Source organism: Myotis davidii, unplaced genomic scaffold (assembly GCF_000327345.1).
Source record: "Myotis davidii unplaced genomic scaffold, ASM32734v1 scaffold159, whole genome shotgun sequence".
Lineage (NCBI taxonomy): Eukaryota > Metazoa > Chordata > Mammalia > Chiroptera > Vespertilionidae > Myotis > Myotis davidii.
The window spans coordinates 1,860,857-1,885,821 of NW_006291231.1; the positions used below are offsets into that span (position 1 = coordinate 1,860,857).

The 24,965-nt window shown below is 41.0% G+C and overlaps 1 pseudogene; it reads left to right on the plus strand.

Moving 5' to 3' along the window:
• Positions 1–22,734: 22,734 nt before the first annotated feature.
• On the plus strand, positions 22,735–24,269 carry LOC102761887 (annotated as a pseudogene).
• The last annotated feature ends 696 nt before the right edge of the window (positions 24,270–24,965 follow it).

Below are 24,965 nucleotides of genomic sequence, written 5' to 3' on the forward strand. Positions count from 1 at the left end.
TTGCAAAACAAAACATATTCCTACCATATGATCTGGCAATCATGCTCCTTGGTATTTACCCTAAGAAGTTGAAAACTTAAATCCATACAAAAACATGCACACGGATGCTTATAACAGCTTTGTTTATAATTGCCAAAACTTGGAAGAAGACAAGATGTCCTTCAGTAGGTGACTGGATAAACTGTGGTAGAGCCAGGCAATGGAATACTATTCAGCAGTGAAAAGGAAATGAGTTCTCAAACCATGAAAAGACAAGGAGGAAACTTAAATGCATATTACTACACAAAAGAAGCCAATCTGCCAACTATATGACATTCTGGAAAAGGGGAACTATAAAGAGAAACTATAAAAGAAAAGATTGGTGGTTGCCAGGGATTAGGGGGGAAGAATGGATGAATAGGCTGAGCACAGAGGATTTTTAGGGCAGTGAAACCACTGTATACTATAATGGTGGACACATGTTATTATACATTTGTCCAAACCAACAGAATATACAACACCAAGAGTCAACACCAGTGTAAACTATGGACTTTGGATGATTATGATGTGTCGATATAAGTTCATCAATGATAACAAATGTACTACTCTGATAGAGGATGTTAATAACGGAGGAGGCAGGAGGTATATGGGGACTCTCTGTACCTTCCTTTCAATTTTGCTGTGAGCCTAAACTGCTCTAAAAAAAATTGTCTTTAAAACAAAAAGCCAAAGGATGGTTGAAAACAGCATGGTCTGAAATAGCGGGGAAAGGGCATTTACAGACCGTCTGAATATTCTAGTGCCTCCAGCACAACTCTGCATCCACTGGCAAGCATCCATTCTGTAAAATCCTGCTGGTTTTCAGTTTTTGCTTTGTGTTTTTACAAGCATAGCCTGCACACTCCCGGCCCACAAGATGAGTGATTAGGGAGGTGTCAAGTGGAGAGATGCTGCCAAGCCTTGCAAATGAGTTTGTAGTTAATGCTGATGCCAGTTACTTTCCAGATGCTTTCAAATATATGAAGGACACTCCCTGAATGATGAGCTTTTAACCTTGCAGCTGGTCATTTATTTTTCTGATCAGGACGTGCCACTGTCTCAGCTTCCAGGTGGCTGTTCACCGTGGGCAATAATGAACTGTGCCGTGTGTTGCGGCTCATTACTGTGTGTGATCCTGCCTCTGAGTGCCAAACATTAGTGGATAATCACTTTTGATTCTTCCCTCTTTGTTGTGTTAGAGAAAACCATAGAATAAAATTCTAGCATGTACTAAGGTAAACAAAAGTTGTGCCTGTGTATCCGAGTTTTAAAAGCATAAACGTGTAATCAGGGAGTTCCAAAACACAGAGAAAAGCCACTCAACAAAATGTGCTTTCCAAAGTAAAATAAGGAATGCTGAAACCCCAGGTTAAAAACTATTCCTCAGAAATGTCTTATGTTAGCCAACCGAGCCCTAAGGGCCACACACTCCTACTTTACAGTTTAGCATTTCATTTGTTGCATGTATAATTGACTTACATTCTAGTCCTCTGTAACAACCCCCATCTGAACTTCAATAAAATCAGGGATTTTAGCAAAACCCCTAGTGGTGTGTACTTTCAGAATTGGGCAAAATCCCTTTGTTAGAGTAGACTCTGAATCCTTGTTTTATTCTTTCAATGAGAGGAGCCATGATTGCTAAGCCCACAGTGGTGTGTCATATGGTAAATTAGCTTAATGATGTGTGAATAAAACTACATTAAGGGGGAATAGGGGGCTTGTTTCCCTGGATTCAAAAGGGGAGGGAGAAAAAACAATTCTGGGTGCTTCTGGGAGGCTGAAATTTCTGTGCCCCAGAGTTCTAGGATTGTTTTTTCTTCAAAGCCTTAGAACAGCATGAGAAAACTGAAGTTTCTTGGACAAAAGGCAAGCTCATGAATAACCCACAGGGAGTGAGATCTCAGCTTGGTTTTATATTTACACATTATATCCAGGAGTTAAAAAATTTTAAACCATCAAAGACTAACCTTGTTTTGAGGAGGTGAGCGTAGGGCTTGGAGGGAGGGCACTCCTTTTTCCATAACAACATGAAATCCCAGTGTTCACTGCAGTTGTCATAACAACTGTTTTTAAATAAAATTTGTATTATTCATCAAATATTGGCATCCAAAACACGATGCCACCTAAAAATGATTACCTATTCTTATCTCCATAAACCTGGTTTGTGTGGCTGAGAAAGAGAAGGTGGGATTCTATGTAATGGCAGAGGATTCTCAGTTATGGGGGAAGAGTTCTAAGAATGCTCACCATCCCAATTTGCTCCTCTAATTTTTCATCCTTACAAGCTGCCTCCCACCTGGACCACAAACTAGATGGTTCAAGCTGCTGTACACTAAATGAGAAACCCTAGTTGCTGAGATTAAGAGATTTGATTTCAGGGAAATGCTCTTGAAACCAATACATTCCAAAAATCCTCTCATATAGGGCTATTTCCTAAGACTTTAAAATAAGTTTTTAAGATTTGTAATTCTTGCACATGGAAAATATTCAAGTAATACAAAAGACTGTACAATAAATCCTAAGCACCTTTCCATCCCAGGTTCTCTTCAAAGCTAATCCTAATACTAGGTTTTATGCATATGCAAACACATATTCATTTTTATGTTTCCCTTATTGTCATTCAAATATTTAGAATAGTATACATACTACTCTTTTCTTGTCTTGGAGAATATTCCATATCAATATGTCGACTTTCAATTTTCCTGACTGCATGGCTCCATTTCTATGGGTTGCTATTTAGGTTGTATCAAGTGTTTTGCCCCTGATGTAGTGATGCAACCAACATCTCTGAATTTTTGCCTGCATTGCCCTGGCCTTATAATGGGCCTCCTTGCTTTCCATATTAATCCTCTCCAGTTTTCTAATCCCCCACATTCCTGCCTGAATAATCTAGCTCCTCAGCAGGGTCAATTCTGTCACACCTCTGCTGCTTTAACCCTTCAAGTTTTCCCATCACTCACAGAATACATTTGAATTTATCAGCACACAAAATCTTCCATGGGGTCCCATCTGCCTGTTTAGTCTCACCTTCTCCTGCTCCCCACCAAACATGACAGTCAAGCTGAAATAAGAATTCTGAAAATGTTTCTGGCTTGCTCATGCTTTCATGCCCTTGGCATCACTTACCTTCAGTCCTTCCACGATTTTCTGGATGTGCCAGGGGTAATGTTGGGATCGACATTTAGTTCTGAGCTTGGACTCTCTAGGGAAGCCATATTTAACTGCTTGCTGCCATAGGTTTTCACCTGCTAGTCCCAAATGAGATTCACACCAGACATTAGCAATTAGCACACCTGCAGCATTTTTTATGCGGTGGGAATTGACCTGTTGCTAATGTTTGCCTCTTGACACCTCCTTCCAACCTCGAATCTGCTTTGCTAAGGCCGCTGCGACCCATGAGATACCAGAAGCAAATTACATGCCTGGCATGTGAAGGAATATTCAGCTATAAGCTCTTCCCCAAGGACACTCTGGTTCCTACTCCATTGCCCTGCTCTGATCGGACACTCAGACTCATTCTTTGGTTCGTAAAGCTAGCCTTCTGGCACACTTTTAATCTGACAGCATCTGGCATTTCCAGTCTTACCAGTCAGCAACTTTCCTTCCTCCAAATGCCCTTCCTGGCATTATTTTACCCAAGTTAAATATCATATTTTCTCAATTCTAAAGTAGGTTGATACTGTGTAGCTAGTGAAACGCCATTTTTCACCCTACGGAGATGTTGACACAAAAAACCACAATATTTGCTCATCAAGGAATGTCAAGCAAACACAAGTAACAGGAATATGCTAATAGTGGGGTGTCTCCTTGTTCCTTGTCCAAAATCAAACATTTGTGCCACAGACAATCAAATAGAAGAGGACACACTTTAAAATGTGATTGTGGCTAACTGGTATCCCAGTCACGCATGTGTTTAAGGGTGCAGCTGACATTGATACAATATGGCAAGCACAAACAGGGAGATCTTTAACTAATGTCATTTAAAATGAATACTGAGTCTGAGTTCTCCCTTCCCTCTACAAACACTCAGTGGGGAAGAAGGAGTAAGTTTCTCTTTAGAGTGGGGTCATTCACGGGCAAATGGAAGGACAGACTATGTGTCACGATGGAAATAATGAGTGAACTCTGTTTTAAAACCTCCCTATGGGACCAATTGTTAGATTTATTTCCTGCACTAAGGCACTGTCTAAAGAAAAGCAATATTAAAATACAAACATCTCTCTAGGCAGGGGCAGCAATACGTTGATGCAAAAAGAATAATGTCTATACATTTGTATTTAGCAATTGCTCAATAGTTCAAGACTATTTTAAAGTAGATGTTTAAGTAGAAAAAAATAAGACATAATCCTTTATAAAATAGACTATTGTAGAAAAGAATATCAGATACTGATATGTGTAAAAAAGAACAGATTATAAATGAGTGTTTTAACATGATCTCATTTGTATAAATTCAAAAAATATGCAAATGTCAGGCCCTCTTTCCTCCTCAAATAAACTGAAAGACTAGGCTCCACAATGCTTATAGTGCTAATATCCCAGTGGTGGTATGGGAGGTTTTTTAAAAAATATTCTTTTTACCTCTTTTTTTTAAAAAAAATTTATGGACATACATTTCTATAATAAAAGATCCATAAAAGTTATTATTATAGGTATATATTTATGCGCTTTTCTGCATGTATCTTTTTGGAAGTCAGGTTTTCCCATTTCTCAGGGTTTCTAGGTTTAATTAAGGCACACTCTCAGTGGAGATGAGCATTTAATGTGAAGGAGAATGAATAAATGGGATTTGAAGAAGAGGCCTAAGGGATTTTTTTTTCCCCTCTGAGAAAAATGAGATTCAGGGCAGGTAGAGCAGGCAGAAGAAGCCCTGGGTACATTTAGTGTTCATGGGAACACCTTGCCTTCTTCCTGAGGCATGCTAGGAAGGTAATACAATTGGAGAAAGACTGCCTTCCTGGACTCTGACATCCAAGCAGGTTCTTCCTGAGTCATGGAAGGGCCTGTATAAGTTTGTGAACAGCAGAAATACTGAGGGGAAAATAAAAGTTGTCTCCAAGAAACAAAAGGGGGGAGGAAGGGATGTGATTAAGTAGCAATTATTTTAAGTTGATGAGTATGTGATGAACTTACATTATTCCTATGTTAAATGGCATATAGACTTCATTTGTTTAAGAAAACCAATATTTAATTTTTAAATAAAGTCTGAGGTTTGAAGAGGAAAGAGCACATTTCGTTAACTACAGACCTTTCTTGATATGCAGGACTCTTCAGACCCTCTTTCCTCTCCTGACCCCTCCATGAGTTTCCTTATGCCAGAGCAGCTCTTCCCCAGTAATGCCGCACTGGTTTCATCTGCATTGCCTCATATTGAATGATCTACTAATCAAATCCAAGTGCAGGCTTTTAAAGCCTTTCATTTCTAAACTCTGAGTGGAGCAGTACATCAATTAATAAGAGGAGAGCATTTCTTAAAACTGCACAGTACTTTTTAGTTTATAAAATGCTTTTATATTTTCTCATTTCATCTTCAAAACCAACTCAATTTAAATAGCTATTTCAAGTTCCATTTTCAGTTTTTCCCGCTCAGAATCCATTTTTCCCATTTCTGGTAATAAGCCTCATTTTTCCTTTCATGGGACATGTCCCTCCCACTTCCATGTGGTTCAGATGAGTCTGACTTTATCTCATCCCCAAATACAAGTGCAGATGTGTGACTAGAGCTTAGGCAAAGGGTGTATTCCACCTCCCTGGCCATAGTGATTGGTTCAGAGACAGACGCATGACTTAAATCAGCCCCATTGATTAAATTCTGGGACTTTCCTGAAGTTGATAAGCCAACAGGCTCTAAGCCAAAAGCTTCTGGAAATCATCAGGATGGAAAAGGCTTCCTGGAATGGTGCCAACACAAAGGGGTGCAGAATTGAGAGATGGAGAGGTACCACGTCTGATGGAGCTGGTTAGTGCTAGAATCAATCGCACCTGAAGCCAGAGATGCCCTCACACCTTTCAGCTATGTGATCCAGTAAGTACCCTCTTCTCCTGCGTCCAGTGGGAGTCACGTTTGTGTCAGTCACAATCAATAGTCCTAAGCAGATACAGTCTCTGCTGCTCACCAACTCTGGGAAAAGTGGGGCTGCTGGTCTGTGCAGCCCTATTCTGAGACACCAGAAGATACCTGAAGACAGCCACCTGAATTGGCCCTTAGTGAGAGAGGAAGGAAGGAAGGAAAGAAGGAAGGAAGGAAGGAAGGAAGGAAGGAAGGACGAAAGAAAGAAAGAAAGAAAGAAAGAAAGAAAGAAAGAAAGAAAGAAAGAAAGAAAGAAAGAAAGAAAGAAAGAAAGAAAGAAAGAAAGGAAGGAAGAAAGAAAGTCAGTCTAGGAAGAAGGCCAGTAAGTTTGATTCATGAAATATGAATTATCACAAACATATTAGCATCTATTAGCAGAGATCATAAGTATTAGCAAGCAAGTTCCTAAGGGGATCAAGTTCTGATTAGAAAAACCCATAGGCTTTAGAATAAAGATAGCATCCAATGACCAGTTCTGAGATCTTTGCCTAATATCTTAATCTTCTGAATTTAAGCTTCCATATAAGCAGGAAGAGAAGTAATAATATCAACCTCACCAAGCTTTTGTAAAGCCCTATGATATTGTAATGTAAAATATTTGGCACACTGCTGGGCACCAAATGATTCTCAGTAAAGAGTAGTTTTTATGAATAACTTGGGATGATATGAAAGAAGTAGACAAGCTCCATGGGATAGTCCAGCAGGATACCCTGACCAACTGGAGGAGAAATAAAGCCACTACAGATGGCAAGAGCAGTGGCGGGGCGGTGGGGGAGGAGGGGGGGCTGCACGTCACAGAAGTAAAGAAAGAAGGCACTCAAGATAATGTGTTGAATACCACAGTTTTTCCTGGAACCAGTACTGCCGAAGAATACTCTTTTGAATTTGGGACCAGCCTGTAAGCAGCCATCACAGTCTGATGTGTTTCCTAGAAATCAACAATTTCAATGCTAAAATCAGGAAAGTCCTGGACAACCCAGTAGGAATTGGTCACCTTACCAGACACCACACTGTCACATTCCTGAGAAGTGAGAGCTCCACAGCCAGGGAGGGGGACTGTCAGGAAGGGCATCCCAACACTCTGCTCTTACCAAGGAAGACCGATGGTGATCACCCGAGCACACTCCAAGAGAACCGGGGCCAAAGTGCCAGGGAGAAATTTCAGACAAAAGGGAGCTAGCAACAATCAGTTCCCTTCTTCTATTTAATCCTTATATGATTAGCAAAAAAATTAAATCATTTATAATAGCCTTATATTTCAGTTTTCAAGTGCTGAATTAAAATGGAATGCAAACACTAAAATTTAACATGCTGCTAAAGATGAACATGCCTGAAATATTAATAGCAACTCTAAATGATTTATAATGCCCTCTTGGGGCATATTTTATGATTTATTGATGTCATTTTAGCTGCTCCATGGGTGACAGAGTCACCTCACCATGTGTGTGCTCTGGTGGGTTTCCAGGCTCGTTATTCAGAAAACCACACACTCAGATCTTTGCTGCATGCACATCAGGCTGTAGGTGAAGTAGAAAAAGTAAAAATATGATTTTTTAAAAAATAAATCAGAGAATTGTTGGGCTAAAAGTGATTCAAAATTAGTTATTTCTTATTTTCTCTGCTTCATGCTGGGCCATACTAAAGTTGTCTTTAATAAATGTACATTTCACAACCTCCCTTATTAATTTATAATGTCAGCGTTTGTTGATAAGAAATTCTACTTTAAATCTAACCTATTACCCTTTCTACATCAAGCAAAGCCCATTTTCTAAAGAATAACTCATGATTTCTTTAGTAGTTTACTTCCCTTTATTGACATACTAATGCATTTTTCAAAACTTTCTGCTCATATCATAGATTTGCCCAGCTCTCCACTTTATAATTTACTTCTAGTCTCTTTACAGGTTTTAACTTTCTTATGCTACTAAAGTCTGCTGTAATTAAAACTCATTTGTCTTTTACTTCTTTCCTGACACTGACTCCATCTGTCATTTCTCCCTCTCTAGAGACTGAAAGATACCCAGACCTCCTTTTCATCTCCTCTCCACTGACAGCCACAGGTGGACATAGGCCTGCACTTCTGGGGAATGGCCATGCTCAGAAATTACCATTCCCTCTCTCTCCTGCCCCTCTTCAAAACTCCAAACCCTTCGACATAGGGATATGTGAATTTGGCCAGGGAAAGGGGGACTCTCTGAGAGCCCATTACATTAAATCATATTGACAACTGCCTGTCACCCTACTTGAAATTATAACCAAGATGCAGAATTCTGTGTAGTATTCATAAATTAACAAGAAACAAACAAACAAAACAACCCTCAGAGTCTTTTACTCTGTGTTTATTTTTTTGTATCCAGTATATGATTTACTTTTTGGATGCCAGTTCAATGTTGCTGACTCATGGTCACTGTATTTTTTCACTATAGACATGGCTAGTCACTTCTTATTTTGGTGACATTTGTTTTTCCTCACTATGTTACAAAACTATAATTTTGTAGGCAGCACCCAAATGATCCTATGATGTAGTATGTAATTGCTAGCTAAAGTTTAAACTCTAACAAACAATTTACCATGGGCCCAAAGGCTAAAGGGAAACATGGTATATAAATTTGTCACATTTTTTCTTTATCTCAGACATTTTGAAGGTGTGATTATGCTTACAAAGATATGAATACACAATGGTTACTCAACATGCACCTGTTTATGGAGTGACCATATATAATTAAGCACCTGCCTGGTCATAGCTGTTTAGTGAGCACCAGGCCACTTCTAGCCAGGCACCAGGTGAGGGATTAGTAACTTGGATTAAGCTGAGTGGAAGCTCTCAGTTGAGTAGCAGTAGGTGTTGCTTGAGCCCTCTGGGGAGCAGATACTGAGATGTCATTAGGAATGTAAAAGGTTTACTATACGAGGGAGTAACATTTGTGAAAAGAAAGAAGAAAGTAGGATTGGGTATGGGGAGTCATCAAACCATGATGCCGACCTAAAAAGTCTCTGGCAGCCCAAAGAGGAGCTCTGAACAAAGTGCCTGTCGAGGGGTCAGCATCAGTGGAAAGGGTCAGGCTGAGGGCCAGAGAAGAGCGTGGCCTGGGCTCCAAAGCGGAAGCAGACCTGAAGGAGTTAAGAACTAGAAGTGTCAGCTAACTCTACTCCTCCAGCCTGAATAACAAGCTCTTTCTTCAAAGGGGGTCTGGGTGACGCATCTCTGAATCTTGTTACATGGACTAAGACACACAAAAAAAGTAAGAGAGAACCAGAGTCCAAATTCTTGAACTCACTTGCACTAAGAATTGTAAACTTGGTGCAGTGGGTTCAAACCAAATAAGGTCAGGATTTAAAGGGGTGGGGGTCAGTTTTAGGGCTCAGGAGTGGCCTGAGCATTAGGTTTAACACCAGCTGGAATTTAATACTTTCTTTCATGGTAAGAGAAGCCACAGGCATGGATGGGTCATTCTGGCAGAAAGGACCAGGGGTATGATATACAATAAAAAAATATATAAAACAGTTCACAGGTGTCTCTGCTTTAACTAGAGATGTGACTTAAGAACTTCAGGGAACATATGGTGTTTGCTCTATGTTCTGCTGTTTTAATAGGAGAAGCCAAATGGCATAGACACCACTGCTACCTACACATGAATGAAGTCAAGCGTGGTGGTTAAGGAGGCAGGCTCTGGAATGAGACAAACAGACCAAGACCCAGTACTACTGCTTCCGGCTCTGTGACCTTGGGAAACTTATTTATCCTCACAGCTTCAGATAGTTAAATGTGAAGCATGGACAATAAATGATACCCATCAGGTGGGGTCATTGTCTGGGTTAAACCCAATTATACAAAGTGGGAGTCCTGGACCAGCAGTGCCGCTGCCGTGTGGAAACTCATTAGAAAGGTGGGCTCTTGAGTCCCATCTCAGACCAACAGAATCAGAATCTCCGTTTTCCCGAGACCCCCAGGTGATTTTGTGTGCATGTTAACAGTTGAAAATTACTGGATTAATGATATAATGTATATTGCTTGACATGTAGTGACCACACCATAGATAACACTTGTTTTTCTTTTTGTTCTTATAATGATTGCTGTTTTCATTCTAAGTCATCTTGAGTCACAAAGTGGGAGTGTGAAGAAATCTTGCATCACTCAGCGCCCACAAAGCAGCTGCCTCGGGCTGGAGAAGCCCTGAGAAATACATCAGAGCCCTGGGCACATCACTGCCGGTAGCCTGAGTTTAGCACCCTCCTTCTCCACCTGAGCACTTCGTCCTGCACATCATAGCTCCAGCCGCCATAGCTCCATTGACCGCAGCTTCAAGGAGTATGAGCACAGCCAAGATGCCTATAGTGGGGAAGGTGGTCTGAGGAGGTAGCTCCCTTCTCTGGGTCAGGGGCTCGGGCAGCCCCTCATGCTGCACATGGTACATATATCTCTGCTCCTCTCCCGAAGGCACCACCACTGCCATCCACGTCTGGAAGGTCCCGCCTCTGCAGGCCTGGTCTCCACAAGCTCCGTGTCCTGTGTCTAGTCCTCCCTGTCATGCTGCAGGGTGGGAGCCCAGGGCCAGCACCTCAGGGTGACCTCGTGGCCAGAGATGGGATGGTGCGTCATATATGTCTTTGGAGGGTCTCCGCACGACAGCATCTTCCTCCTTTTTACTAGTTATCTGCAGAGCCACTGCAGGCACGTGCCCTCCAGGTAGTTCCTGTAGTGTCCCCGAAGCAACAGTTGCCTCCAACTTTGGCAGGGTGATTTGATCCACAGTGTCCACCCAGGAGCGCAGGTCCTCATTCAGGGCAATGTCAAAGTCAAACTTCTTTACAAAGTAATTAGAAGGAATAAGAGAGGAAGGGAGGAAGAGAGGATGGGAAGTAAGGAGAGAAGGAGGAGAGAGGTTGGCAGGTTATGGAGGGATAAGTGTTTCTTCCTAACTCCAGCAACACATGCCCTTGTGTCTAAGTGGTGTCCTTGCATGCACTGTGGATGGGAAGCACACATCTCTTAAGCCACTGTTGCTTGGAGGCTGTTCATCAGCATTGAGTAGGAAATATCTTGGTGCTACTTAATGGAGGACTCTATTTCACCTGGCCTCCATGAGGGAGACACTCATTCAGAGCCCTCCACACTATTCAAGACAACAGCAAGAGGCCTACGCCACAGCTAGAAAAGAGAAGGTGGGTGCAGGACAGTGCTCAGATGAGGAGGGAATGGAGGGACTGTCACTGAAGAGTTGCTCCCCGGCACACAAGTAGAGTAGGACATCAGTCTTTTCCAGAACATTCCACACTCAAGCTGGTCTGTAGAAACAATTGAAGCAAGCTTTAACCCTGAGGTATGAAAAACCGGAGGACAGTCTAAAAATAGCAGCATGGCCCATACCAGCATTGACAACCTGGGACACTGAAGAGCATAACTATTGATGAGGAAAAGGGAAACCCAGGAGAATAGGTATCCCAACAGAAAACACTCCCAGCCACTTGTGCAGAGGACGAAGAACTGGAAAATGAGATCAAATTCCACTTTACTATAGCTTATAGTTTGTGGTCCATATATTTTTAAAATATATTTTTATTGATTTCAGAGAGGAAGGGAAAGGGAGAGAGAGATAGAACCATCAATAATGAGAAAGAATCATTGATCAGCTGTCCCCTGCACACCCCACACTGGGGACTGAGCCTGCAACCCAGGCAAGTGCCCTGACTGAGAATCGAACCATGACCTCCTGTTTCCTAGGCTGATGCTCAACCACTGAGCCACACTGGCTGGGCTTTTGTCTATATTAATGCTAAGGGTGGGCATTATTTTTAATTCCAGGGCTTGGTTTTGATTATTCTCAAAAAATATTTTATTATATTATATTTATAAAGCCCTCCTTTAAAATTATATCATACAGATATCTGGGAGCAAATAGACCCAAGCTGAACATTACGTTAGGGTTCTGATACCCAGCATGAGTAAAGAGAAACACCTAGAAAGCACTGCCTCAAGCTTGATTTTGCTCTCAGTGTAACACGTCACATAGCCATCCCTCCAAGGATTGAAAGATAACAGGTAAGCAAGCAATGTGAAACAAATCACTCTGTGAATAGGGTATTTTGAATTGAAAAAAGATGGCATAATGAACCAGACTACAAAATATGTAGTAAGAATCCTAGATTTGAATGGAGTAGAATCAATAGCTGAAATTGAGGAAGTGTTTAGATTAAAAATGAATATGACTATTTATAAATAAAGCTTTAATTAACATTTGTGCTTAAATAAAACATTACAAATTGTACTTTTAGCATCCCCAGGTTCTTCGGGGATGCACTGACTACAAGGGACTAACCACAGCCGTGAATAATTCATGTGGAATAGAGAACCATAGATAAAAAGAGAAGAGCAGTTGATTGGTTTTTTCCCAAGAAATTGTTAATGTTACCTTATATTTTATTGAACCAGCCTCAAAAAATAACAGAGCCCGAGCATTATTGTTGCCGTTATTACCTTTCCTTTCCAAGTGCCATATCTTGTTCTCTCTTGAGTTGATATATTCTGATTACTTTTGCTTACTTTAAAGATTTACTTTTTCTGGAAAAAAAATGCTTGACTAGAACCTCTCATATTTGATTTTATTCAGTTATAAACACTGCTATCAAAATTAAATAATCTCCCTTATCTTATTGAAATCTGTTTGTTCATTTCCTTCCATTTAATATATATAACTGTTCCCCAGTGTCCTTTCTCCCTAATTACAAAGAACAAGTGTCTTTCATTAGTCACAGCCATAGCTACAGCCCCACATCACCCAAGGAATCAGGGCAGCTGACACAAAGCCTGCAACTATCACCATGGCAGAATTGATTGTGACTGAAAGATTCCGTGGGTCCAATTCACCTTGGATTAAGCCAGGGAACTGATTTCCAGGACCTCGAAATCAGCTGTGATGGAACAAACAGGCAATTTAGTGAGAGTCACAGATGTAGGGTCTGGTTTAGGCTATTGGCCTCTTTTCATTTCCAGAAAAGCTTTAGTGGCCAATACTGCTCCATGTTTCCTATCAGGCTCATCATTGTTTGTTGAAAGTGTGCTAGCCCTGGCCGTGTGGCTAAGTGGGTTGGAATGTCACCTGTGCACTGAAAGGTTGCAGGTTTGATTCCCAGTTGGATTGCACAAGTGGGCACACTGAAGGCAGATGAAGCTTCAGCTGAAGCCTGGACAGGCTAGAGTGGCTTCCTGATCAATGTTTCTCTCTCACATCAATGTTTTTCTCTTCCCCCTCCTACCCCCCCACCCTGCCACCCTTCCTCTTTCTCTGAAATCAATGAAAAACATATCATTGGGTAAGGATTTAAAAAATAAAATAAAATGTGTTATTCACCTTGGTGTATGAATCTAATCTAAATATGCAACAAGTGTCTCTCTTTGTTCGGGGCTTTGGTTTTATGATTTGACCTGTGTGTGTGTGTGTGTGTGTGTGTGTGTGTGTGTGTGTGCGCGCGCGCGCGCACTTTTGTTTTTGGCTATTGTTCAGAGAAACTAAGATCAGAGCTCCGTAAGTTCTGCTTTAAGCGGTTAGACTTTTTTATTTTTTACCTTTGATAAAAAGTCCACTTCTCCACAGAAGAAATATACAAATTGGACAAAATTTGATCTTTGTGAGTTGTAGGAACTGCATTGGTTTGATGGGGCAACTTGAGGTGGAGCTTTGGATAAAGAAAGTCATGTCAGGTCCAGTCCCTCCCAGTATGCACTCCTTCCTCCCCAACCTCTCATCCTCAACAGCTAAAACAAAACTAAAGCACAAGGATCTTAAACTAGGAGGCTTAAACAACAAGCATTTATATCTCACAGTTCTGGAGGCTGGGAAGTCAAAGATCAAGGTGCCAACAGACTCAGTGAGGGCCAAATGGCCATCTTCTAACCATGTCCTAACGTGGTGGAAGGGTCAAAAGCTCTCTGAGGTCTCTTTTATAAGAGCACTAATCCCATTCATGGGAGTTCTAACCTCTTGATCTAATCACCTCCAAAAGGCCCCACCTCCTAATGCCTTCACATTGGGGGGTTAGGATTTCAACACATTGGGGTGCGACACACGTATTTGATCCATAAAAACAGGTCACCAGATCTGCTAGTGTCAAGAGAAGTAGAGAGATGATATCAGTGAAATATAATATGTATTACTGATATGTCTTATTTCACAGATTGTTTCCTGAATAAAAGCCAGCTTTGCCCCAGGAGGGTCCCTCGTGTCCATATAAGCAGGAAATCAGTTTACCTCTTGGATTCCCTTGCCCCTTCCATACATGTAGAAAGTCCAGGATGAAAAATAATCTCAGGAGGGAATTCTGCTTATACCTATCTCACTGCTTTGCTACTTTGGAGTCAAATGTACTCCCTTATAGCTGGAGAAATTAATAGCAGTTATTGAGGCTGGTTGATTTAGCATGAGTGGGCACACCAAAGGCAGATGGAGCTGCAGCTGAAGCCTGGACAGGCTGGAGTGCTTCCTCTGCCCGATGCTGCTGTTTCTGCTGGTGTTTAAATAGTGTCTGAAGTGATCACCTGAGCTGGCCTCTGCCAGTATACCCCTCTCCAGGCCATAGTGAATCTTCCAGTTCTGTGGAGGGGTTCCAATACCTTAGCTTCCTACTGTAGCTCTTTCGATTCATTCCCTGGCCTTTTCCCCATGTCAGGAGCCTCATCCTGGATGCTGGTACCAAGAATGTCATGGACCCAAACCACCTGACCTCTTACTTGTCACCCCTTAGAAATAGAGCCCCCTTCTATTTTCAGACCCTAGCCAAGGCTCAGATCTTACCACCAAGTGAGTGAAAGGGGAGGAAAATTTCATCAACAGCTATTATTACAGGATCTCTAACCCCCACACATTTTAGGTACAAGGCAGTCTTCTACTTTATGTATAATGCTTTCTTGAAAAGATGAATAGCAGCTTGCCCTAACCGGTTTGGCTCAGTGGATAGAGCATCGGCCTGCGGACTGAAGGGTCCCAGGTTCGATTCCAGGCAAGGGCATGTACCTTGGTTGCGGGCACATCCCCAGTAGGGGGTGTGCAGGAGGCAGCTGATCGATGTTTCTCTCTCATTGATATTTCTAACTCTCTATCCCCCTCCCTTCCTCTCTGTAAAAATTCAATAATATATATATATATTTTTTAAAAAAATGAATAGCAGCTAAATGTGAGAATTTTGAAACACTACTTGGGATCCATTTCATGTGTACTAAAAATACATTTAATTATCTATTTCATATATACTAGTGGTGAACGTGGTTGCTTCTTATAAGAAAATGGTGGGAGGGGGACAAAATCAGAAAACAGTTATTTTCCATAAGACAACGGATAGAACCGTTGACTCTTTAAAATATAACCATTTGTAGATTTAATAATATAAAGTATAAAAAATTTAAGAACAAATGCTACTTTGTGATTTTTAAAAAGCTTTGGATAGAAGTAAATCAGCATATACACTCAGGAAAAAGAATGGCTTTAGATTTCTCAGCAACAACACCAGACACCAAAGACAAAGAGAAATGCTAATTTTTGAGGAAAATGATTTCCAAATTAGAATTATATTCTCAAACTCTTATGTCTTGCAGTAGAATCAAGATACCTTTAGACATATAAGGCATGTTGGCCAGGTTTGTCTAATACATTAGTTTCTCTAGTCAGTGGCTATGATCTGAATGTTTGTGTCACCTCAACCCCAAAATAAATGCATATGCTGAAATCCTAATGCCCAATGTGACGGTATGGAGTTTGAAAGGTGGGTAGGTCATGAGGGTGGAGCCCTCATGAATGAGATCAATGCCCTTATGAAAGAGAAGACTCAAGAAATCTCCCTTCACCTGACAGGTGTTCCTCAGTGGTTGAGCGTCAAACTATGAACCACGATGTCACAGTTTGATTCCTAGTCAGGGAACATGCCTAGGTTGCAGCTGAACAATGATTCTCTCTCATCATTGATGTTTCTATCTCTCTCTCACTCTCCCTTCCTCTGTGAAATTAATAAAAATATATATTTTTAAAAAGAACAAGAAAAAAGAAAGAAAGCTCCCTGTCCCTTCCAACATGTGAGGCACAGTGAGGAGTTGGCAGTCTGCAATCTGGAAGAGGGTCCTCACAGAACCCGAGCATGCTGGCACCCCAGTCTTAAATTTCCAGCCTCCAGAAGGGTGGGAGATAAATTTCTGTTGGCTTCATGCCACCCAGTCTGTGATATGCTGTGATAGCAGCCTAAATAGACTGACCCCAGTTTAAGCTGAAAGGACCAGTTAGGACCAGTTAGGACAGACTGGCAGGTAGAAAACAGACTGTGCTTCTGAGAGTGACATCCCAGCACCACAGCACAGAGCTGCCCACCAAGGTAGTCGCTGCCTCAGGCATAAGCCAGGAGGCTGCTGTCACAGGTGCCAGTTCCAGCCTCTGCCTCCGCCATCGTCAGGAGATTGCTACATCAGGTGCTTCAGACACACATTGGACTCCAGCACCCCGCTGTGCTCTCTTACCCAGATCTGCACCTGCCAAGTGGAAGCCTCAGGCCCACCTCTTTCCCAAGGAATTCAGCTCTGCACGCAGGGTTTAACTGGCACACATGCAGCTGACTGGTGGAATCAAAAATCACATGTCTGCAATCTAGCAACTGAAAAAATGACTGGAAAATGTTCTTTGTTAAGAATGCAGAATTTATAATGTGGGAAACTTTAAATGATGGGAAGGAGACGTTTAAAAATTTGAGGAAGCCTGAATGATAAATGACCCCTACATGCAGATTTGAACTTTTACTTCTTATGGACTCTTTCTTAGGAAACAACCAAAACATACTAGCTTCTTTGCCAAACCAGGAAATATATCAAGAAAGAAGATACAAAATTAGATAATAGGGGATCAAACACAGGGAGACAGACAGGAAGTTCCCAAGATGATGATGAAGGGAAGGTCTAAGCAGCCCTAGGTGTGAGCAGGGTGATGGAGCTTGCACAGGGGGTGGGAATGGGGGAAGGGGAGAATCAGATCCATTACTGATGCTTTCACCTCTATTGAAAATATCCAATGGACCTGGAGAGTATTATTCTGAGTGAAATAAGCCAGTCAGAGAAAGATAAGTATCACATGATCTCACTCATATGTGAATCTAATGAGCCAAGTAAACTGATGATCAAAAATCAACCCATGGAAATATGAACAGACCGTTGAACCTCAGCAGGAGGGGAGGGGAGGGTGGGTGGGAAGAGATCAACCAACGAACTTGTATGCACATATGCATAACCCATGGACACGGCAGTTGGGTGGTAGGGGCCTGGTGGGGGAGGATGGGAGTGGGCTGGAAGAGGTTAATGGGTGGAAAACAATAAAGATTAAAAAATAATAAAGAAAGTATCCAGATGACTGAGACCCTGGAGATGCTTTCTCAGTGTTGGGGGTCCCATGAGGGAAGGCAGAGGCAGTGCTTATACCAAAGAATGGAGGAGAAGTAGCTTGCAAGGTGAGCAAGCAAGGGGACCATCATGTGCCTGGACAGTGATGGGGAGGGGAGGAGGAATGCAAGGCAGGTGGCAAGGCTGGGAGGTTCCAGGTGAGGCTGTAAGATAGACTTGCTGAGTCTGAGGGCCTAGTGATGACCTGTAAAAGAGGCAGCTCCCTCTGAAGCCCCAACTTGGCTATCTGCAGACTGTCAATCTAGAAGTCACAAAATTCTGAGTCTTCCCAGGAGCACCCAGGCCTCACCACGCTCCCTAAGTCCACCTGGAGCCCATGCTTCAGTGTGAGTTTGCTGGGGAAACACAGAGGCTCTCCCAAAGGGCACCCTGATCCAATTCTGGCTCAGGCTGATGGGGACAAGAAACTAAAGTGGTGGCCACCATCTCCCTCCTTCCTCTGAAATAAGCCCAGGAGCCTCTAGCCCCTGGGACCTCCCCTGGAATTCTACTCCACACTGAGGAACCCACACCAGGGCTGGGGCTAACAGTATAAGTGTCCCATCTTTTTAAAAAGCCTCTTTCCCAGCATTAGCTCCTGGTGTTTATCCCTAAAGGGGGAGGCAGCCCCCAGCAGACTGGCAGCTGCCCCTACTCCCTTCTGACAGGAATTTCCAAGCAGGTCCTTCAAGTCACAGGTACCAGGAAGGTGGGGGCTCTGCAGAAAAAAAAAAGAAAAAAAGAACGTATACAGAAAATTATGATAGGCGCCTAGAGCAGTGAACAATTGCAGGAGGAAAGGCAAGTATTAGCCCTGAGAAAATAAAAAAGGTTATAAATAAGGACATATAACCTTAGCAGGCTCCATGTCTCAGGTGTGAATAGCATTTGCCTGGGCATGATGGTGCAAACAGTTGGTATTGATAGCAAAGTGGTCATGTAACTACATTGGCAGGTTGGAGTTGGAAGGAAGAGTACAGCGGTTACAAGCAGTAAGTTCTCATCTTCCACTTTAGGAAGCCAAAGAAACTATCTAACATTAAAATAAAATCAAGAAATCCTACCATCTATACTAATAAAAGGGTAATATGCTAATTAAACCGGGTCGACCAGACATCCTACTTCCTTCCGAACAAAGCCATGGTGGCGAGGGCCGAAGCAGAGGTGGTTAGGGGTGATCAGGCCAGCAGGAGAACAAGCAGTTAGGGGTAATCAGGCCGGTGGGGGAGCAAGCAGTTAGGGGGTGATCAGGCTGGCAGGGGAGTGGTTAGGTGGCGATCAGGCCGGCAGGCAGAGGCATTTAGGGGTGATCAGGCAGACAAGCAGAGGCGGTTAGGGGCTATCAGGTAGGCAGGCAGGCGAGCAGTTAGGAGCAGGCGGTCCTGGATTGTGAGAGGGATGTCTGAGGGGTCCCAGATTATAGACGGTGCAGGCTGGGCTGAGGGACACCCCCCACCCCCGACACAAATTTTGTGCACCAGGCCTCTAGTATATAATAAAGAGCTATATGTTAATTATACTGAAGAGCTGAATGACCTTCCAGATAAAGCTGGGGCTGTGTGGGCTGGCCGAGGCTTCAAGGCGCTGCGAGGGCTGAGCCCCTTGCATGAATTTCATGCATCAGGCCTCTAGTAGTAATATAAGCATATTAGAATGTGGAAGTAAACACCAGAAGAAAGTGTTTTTAATGTCAAAAATTGTTGCATTGAGCAGAATTTTGGAGTAGGAAGAGGTGAAGACTGCTGTTTTCATTATATGCCTGACACATATATATATATATGCACACACATTAATTACAATAAAAAAATAAATGAGGGAAAAAAGTATCCTTTGTAGCCTCTCTCCTTGAGACTTATACATTTGTCTCAAAATCTCCCCTTTCTATGGTACACCTTCTCATTCCGTAAACCATTCTCTCATCCTCTCAGGATAACAAACTACATTGGCCACTGGCTCCTTCCTGAAAATTAACCCTAGAGAACTAGAGGAAAAGATGAAAAGGGTGTATGTGTACAAGCCAGCTACCCTCTGAAGTTCACCACTGAACTCACCCACTCCTAACCTCCCGAGTAAGGGGAACAAATCCATGGAGAGACTCTTCTGGAGAGTTTAAAATGGTAAATACAGTCATAGGGTAAATACACCCTGCTTAACAATGGGGATACATTCTGAGAAATGCATTGTTAGGTGATTCGCTGAGTGCACTTATACAAACCTAGGTGGTATAGCCTACCATATGGTATAGCCCATTGCTCCTAGGCTACAAACTGTACAGCATGTTACTGTACAAAAAAAAACACAAGACTAAATCAAGCACAAGAGAAAATGATGCAATCGAGAAGCACAAGAGATATATGAGGCTTTTGTCAACATAACACAGCATACTGTTTTACAGGAACCTTTTGTTTATAAGTAGAAAGACGACACTCTAAAATAACAATTAAAAGTATAGTAAATAAACCAGTAACATAGTCATTTATTGTTAAGTGTATGTACTGTACATAATTGTATAAGCCATACTTTTATATGACTGGCAGTGCAGTAGCTTTGTTTACACCAAGATTGCCGGGAACATGTGAGTAATGTGCTGTGCTATGACATCACAAGGTGATAGGAATTTTTTAACTCCAATGTTCTCTAATGGGATCGCCATTGTACACGTGGTTCTCTGTTGACCAAAACATTGTTTTGGCTGTATACACTAGGAAAGTTATTTGTGGAATTGGCCAATTGGGATAATCACCATCAGTTCTTGGCCTTTGAGGCTCTCTTTCCTGGCTTTAATTCACCTACATCAATTGGAGGTTGGGCTATAGTCATTTTCCAACATACTATACTGGTAACCATGTGTAGTAACTGATACACATGGAAAGAGGAGTTTGAGGGACAAAATAACTAGAAATCCATGTAAGTTTAACTACTATATAAGAAAGCAACAAACTCAACAGTGTAAACCATCTAAATAGAATTATGGAAGGAGATGGAACAAGAAATGAATATATTAAGAAGTGAGGGCTGATATCAGCAATATGAAGCAAGAACAAGAAAAAAGGGACCCACTTGAGTACTAAGTATGAAATTTGTAATAACTGAAATGAATAAAACAACAGATAAGAAATATAGCAAGATGAATGAATAAGTTGATGCATAAATCAGTGAGTTTGAAGATCAGATGAGAAACTCCTGGAAGTCAACAGGAAAGTGTAAAAAGATAGAAAATACAAAAGAAAGCTGGGAGTTATGAAAGCTGGGAGGAAAAGTGATGCAAGTGAGCAGTGAGTTTGTGCTGGTGTCAATTTGGCTGAACGATGGCTTTCCAAATTCCTTCTCCTGTACATTTTCAGTTATGATGGGCCGTAAGCCAGATCCCGTGATCTTATTGTATTTGATGGTCTCTTTGTTATCTCTGAAAAATTTTTAAATTCTTTCCATATCTTTTTTTTTAAATTTTGTTCTGATGTTTCTAGGTTTGGAATTTTCCTTATCTCCTATTAATTGTTTCTACTTTTCTCTATCTGGGTACAATAGTCAGAGTTCAATCAGAGAAGCAAAACCATCAGGGTGTGTGTGTATGTGTGTGTGTGTGTGTGTACACAATAACATATATATAGACACACATACATATGAGTTCACTAAATTATTTGTCTAGTTAGGAGAAATATACAGATATTGATAAATTTAAGAATTATTAGGAATAAGTAAACATGAGTAAGTATGTTAAGGGCAGCCACATGTGAACAGAAATAGAATAATTTTTGAGCTAGCAGAAAATAAAGTGTAGTGAATTAAAAATATGAGGCATGACCCAGCCAAAGTGACTCAGTGGTTGAGTGTCAACCTATGAACCAGAAGGTCACAGTTCAATTCCAGGTCACATGCCCTGGTTGTGGGCTCGATCCCCAGTGTGGGGCGTGTAGGAGGCAGCCAATCAATTATTCTCTCTCATCATTGATGTTCCTCTCTCTTCCCCTCTCCCTTCCTATCTGAAATCAATAAAAATATATACTTTTAAAAATGAGATATGGTAGGAGAAATCATTCCTAATATAATAGTAATTACAAGAAGTGCAAATGAAGTTAACTCACAAATAACAAATACTCTCTGATAGTATTAAGAAATAAAAATAAAATACAAAAATATGTTGTTTTTGAGAAACATTCTTAAAACCAAAAGATTCAAAAGGTTGAAAATGAAAAAGTAAAAGACAAAGTAAAAAACAAAAACAAACAAACAAAAAACACCCATGAAAGAAATCTGGAATTCCAATCAAAATAGCTGATAAAAAAGAATTTAAGGTAAAAGATAAACAAAACAATAAAGGGCTAAGACATAATCATCACAACATTTGCATGCAGTGAATAATAGGTTACAATAACTGACAGCATACAGAGAGAAATACTTGCAGTTTTTAACACCCAGCTATCTAAAATGTATAATTAGTAGGCTTATACTATTACTTATATTGTTTAGATCTTTGATAGGAATGTTCTAATGGCATGCTATATATAATATATATCTTTTGATATGTGTGTTATAAAGTTCATGCAACAAATAGCAAATACATATTTTAGGAGTATGTACATACTTATGCAAATTTTTAGGCTTAACAGAGGTCTCAATAAAGTTTTCAGGAACAATATCTTGTAGATTACATCTTCCAAACATAATAAAATAATAGTAGACATGAGTAACAGAAATTTTTAAATGTCCCTTATTTAAAAAATACTATGTTACTAAATAACTCATAGTTTAAAAATGAAATTATAATCAGAATAAAGAAAAAATCTAGAATTAAATGAATGTGAAAACACAAAATGTATGAGACATAACGAAAGCAGTATTTAGAAAAGCATTTATCCTTTAAATATACTTATCAGGAAACAATAAAAGTTTAAAAGAAATATGCTCAGCATCCAACTGAATAAGTTATAAAATAGAACATCAAGGCAAACCCAATGAAGAAAAATGATATAATAAAAAAGAAACAATGTAATAATTTTTTTAGTAAAGGAGATTAGTAAGACTAAAAGCTCTGCTTTTGAAATATTACCAAGACAAACCTGATAAGTCTCATAGAAGAAAAAGAGCCAACAAAAGTAAATAAAATAGGAATAAAAAAATAAAGATAAGGGAATAATTACAGATTTAAAAAACAAATGTAAATAAAGTGGATAAATTCCTGGAAAACATAAAATGCCAAACTGGTAAAAAAAGAAAAAGGGAATTTAAAACAGACTCACAAGAAATGCAATTGGTAGTTAGAACTCCAGTCTTTTCCTGTGGGAGCCCCTGGGGTGAGAGGAGCGAGGCTCTTTTCTCTCCACACAGGGCGTGTGCTCGCCCGCTGATATCAGTGTACTCCGAAAAGGGAGACTCATCTGGCAAAAATGTCACTTTGCCTGCTGTGTTCCAGACTCCCATTTGACCAGATATTGTAAATTTTGTTTACTCTAACTTGCGAAAAAACAATAGACAGCTCTATACTGTCAGTGAACTGACAGGTCAGGAAATCAGTGCTGAGTCTTGGAGTGCTGGCAGAGCTGTGGCTCAAGTTCCCAGAGTTTGAGGTGGTGGAACTCATCGTTCTGGCCAGGGTCCTATTGAAAATACATGCTATGGCCCTGACCGGTTTGGCTCAGTGGATGGAGCATCGGCCTGCGGACTCAAGGGTCCCAGATTTGATTCCGGTCAGGGGCATGTACCTTGGTTGTGGGCGCATCCCCAGTAGGGGGTGTGCAGGGGGCAGCTGATCGATGTTTCTCTCTCATCAATGTTTCTAGCTCTCTATCCCTCTCCCTTCCTCTCTGTGAAAAATCAATAGAATATATTTTTTTAAAAAAAGAAAATACATGCTATGGGGGCCAGATCTTTATATCAACCAAAACCTGGTACCATTGGCACCAGAGGGAACATAACACAGAAGCAATATATTGTCTACTCTGTCCTTCTGTCCTGGCTGCCATGGACTTACCAGCACTGCTCATGTCTAAAGGTCATCATATTGAGGAAGTTCCTAAATTTCCTTTGGTGGTTGAAGATAAAGTTGAAGGCTATAAGAAAACCAGGAGGCAGTTTTGCTTCTTAAAAACTTAAGGCCTGGAATGATATAAAAAAGGTCTATGCCTCTCATCAGATGAGAGCTGGCAGAGGCCAAAAGAGAAACTGTCATCATATCTAGAGCAGGGGACCTTGCATCATCTATAATGAGGACAATGGTACCATCAAAGCCTTCAAAAACATCCCTGGAATTACTCTGCTTAATGTAAGTCAACTGAACATTTTGAAACTTGCTCCTGGTGGACATGTGGGCCATGTCTGCATTTGGACTGAAAATGCTTTCCACAAGTTAGATGACCTATGACACTTGGCATAAAGCTGCCTCTCTCAAGGGTAACTACAACCTTCCCTTGCAAAAGATGCTCAATACAGACCTTAGCAGAATCTTGAAAAGCCCAGGAATCCAGAGTCCTCCATACATTGCGGTGCAAGAAGATTCTTATCATAGTCCTGAAGAGGAATACACTAAAACACCCGAGAATCACGTTGAAGCTAAACCCATATGCAAAGACCATGCACCGGAACACCACTCTTTGCCAGGCCAAGAACCGTAAGTTCCAGGTGGATAAAGCAGCAGCAGTGCTAAAAGCCAGGTCAGATAAGAAGGGGCTTCCAGGCAAGAAGCCTGTGATAGGGAAGAAAGGAAAGAAGGCTGTTGGCCTTCTTATTAAAGGCAAACAAACAAAAGAACAGCAAACAAAACTCCATCCCAAAGATCTCTAGACCTGGATGCTTTTAAAATGGACTATCATGTGGAATCTCAGAAGAAAGGTGGGAGAGGGTGGGGGGTGGAAGGTCATCAACCAAAGACCTTGTATGCATATACTAGTATGCATAACGCATGGACGAAGATAGTGGGGTGGTAAGAGCCTGGGGTGGAGGTGGGAGGGGGGATGAGGGTGGACTGGAGGGGTCAATGGGAGGAAAAGGGGGACATATATAATACTTTCAACAATAAATGTTTAAATTAATTAATTAAATAAATAAAATGTACTCTATCTAATTTTCAAGTACACAATTCCAATGTTATATATGTTGTTCCAGAAAATGCAAAAAAGAAACAATAATTCTCAGTTTGTTTTATGAAATTAATACAATCTCATTTTCCTTCATGTTTCTGGATTTAAGCCATGGTTCAGAAAGTTTTCCTCATGTCCAGGTTATACAGGAATTCATCCACCTTTTTCCTAGTACATATATGGTTTCATTTTATTTTTACATTTATGTCTCTTGACCCATTTGGAATTTATTCTGCCCTATACTATAAATAATAGATCCAATTTTATTCTGTTCCCTTATGGCTACACACAGTGGTGTGCTGATGCTGGCTCATGCCAGTTCAAGAGAGCTGATTGTTAAATTTTCAGGAATGTTGTGAGCTGACTGCTAAGCAAAGCCATTATAACCAAATAAATTACA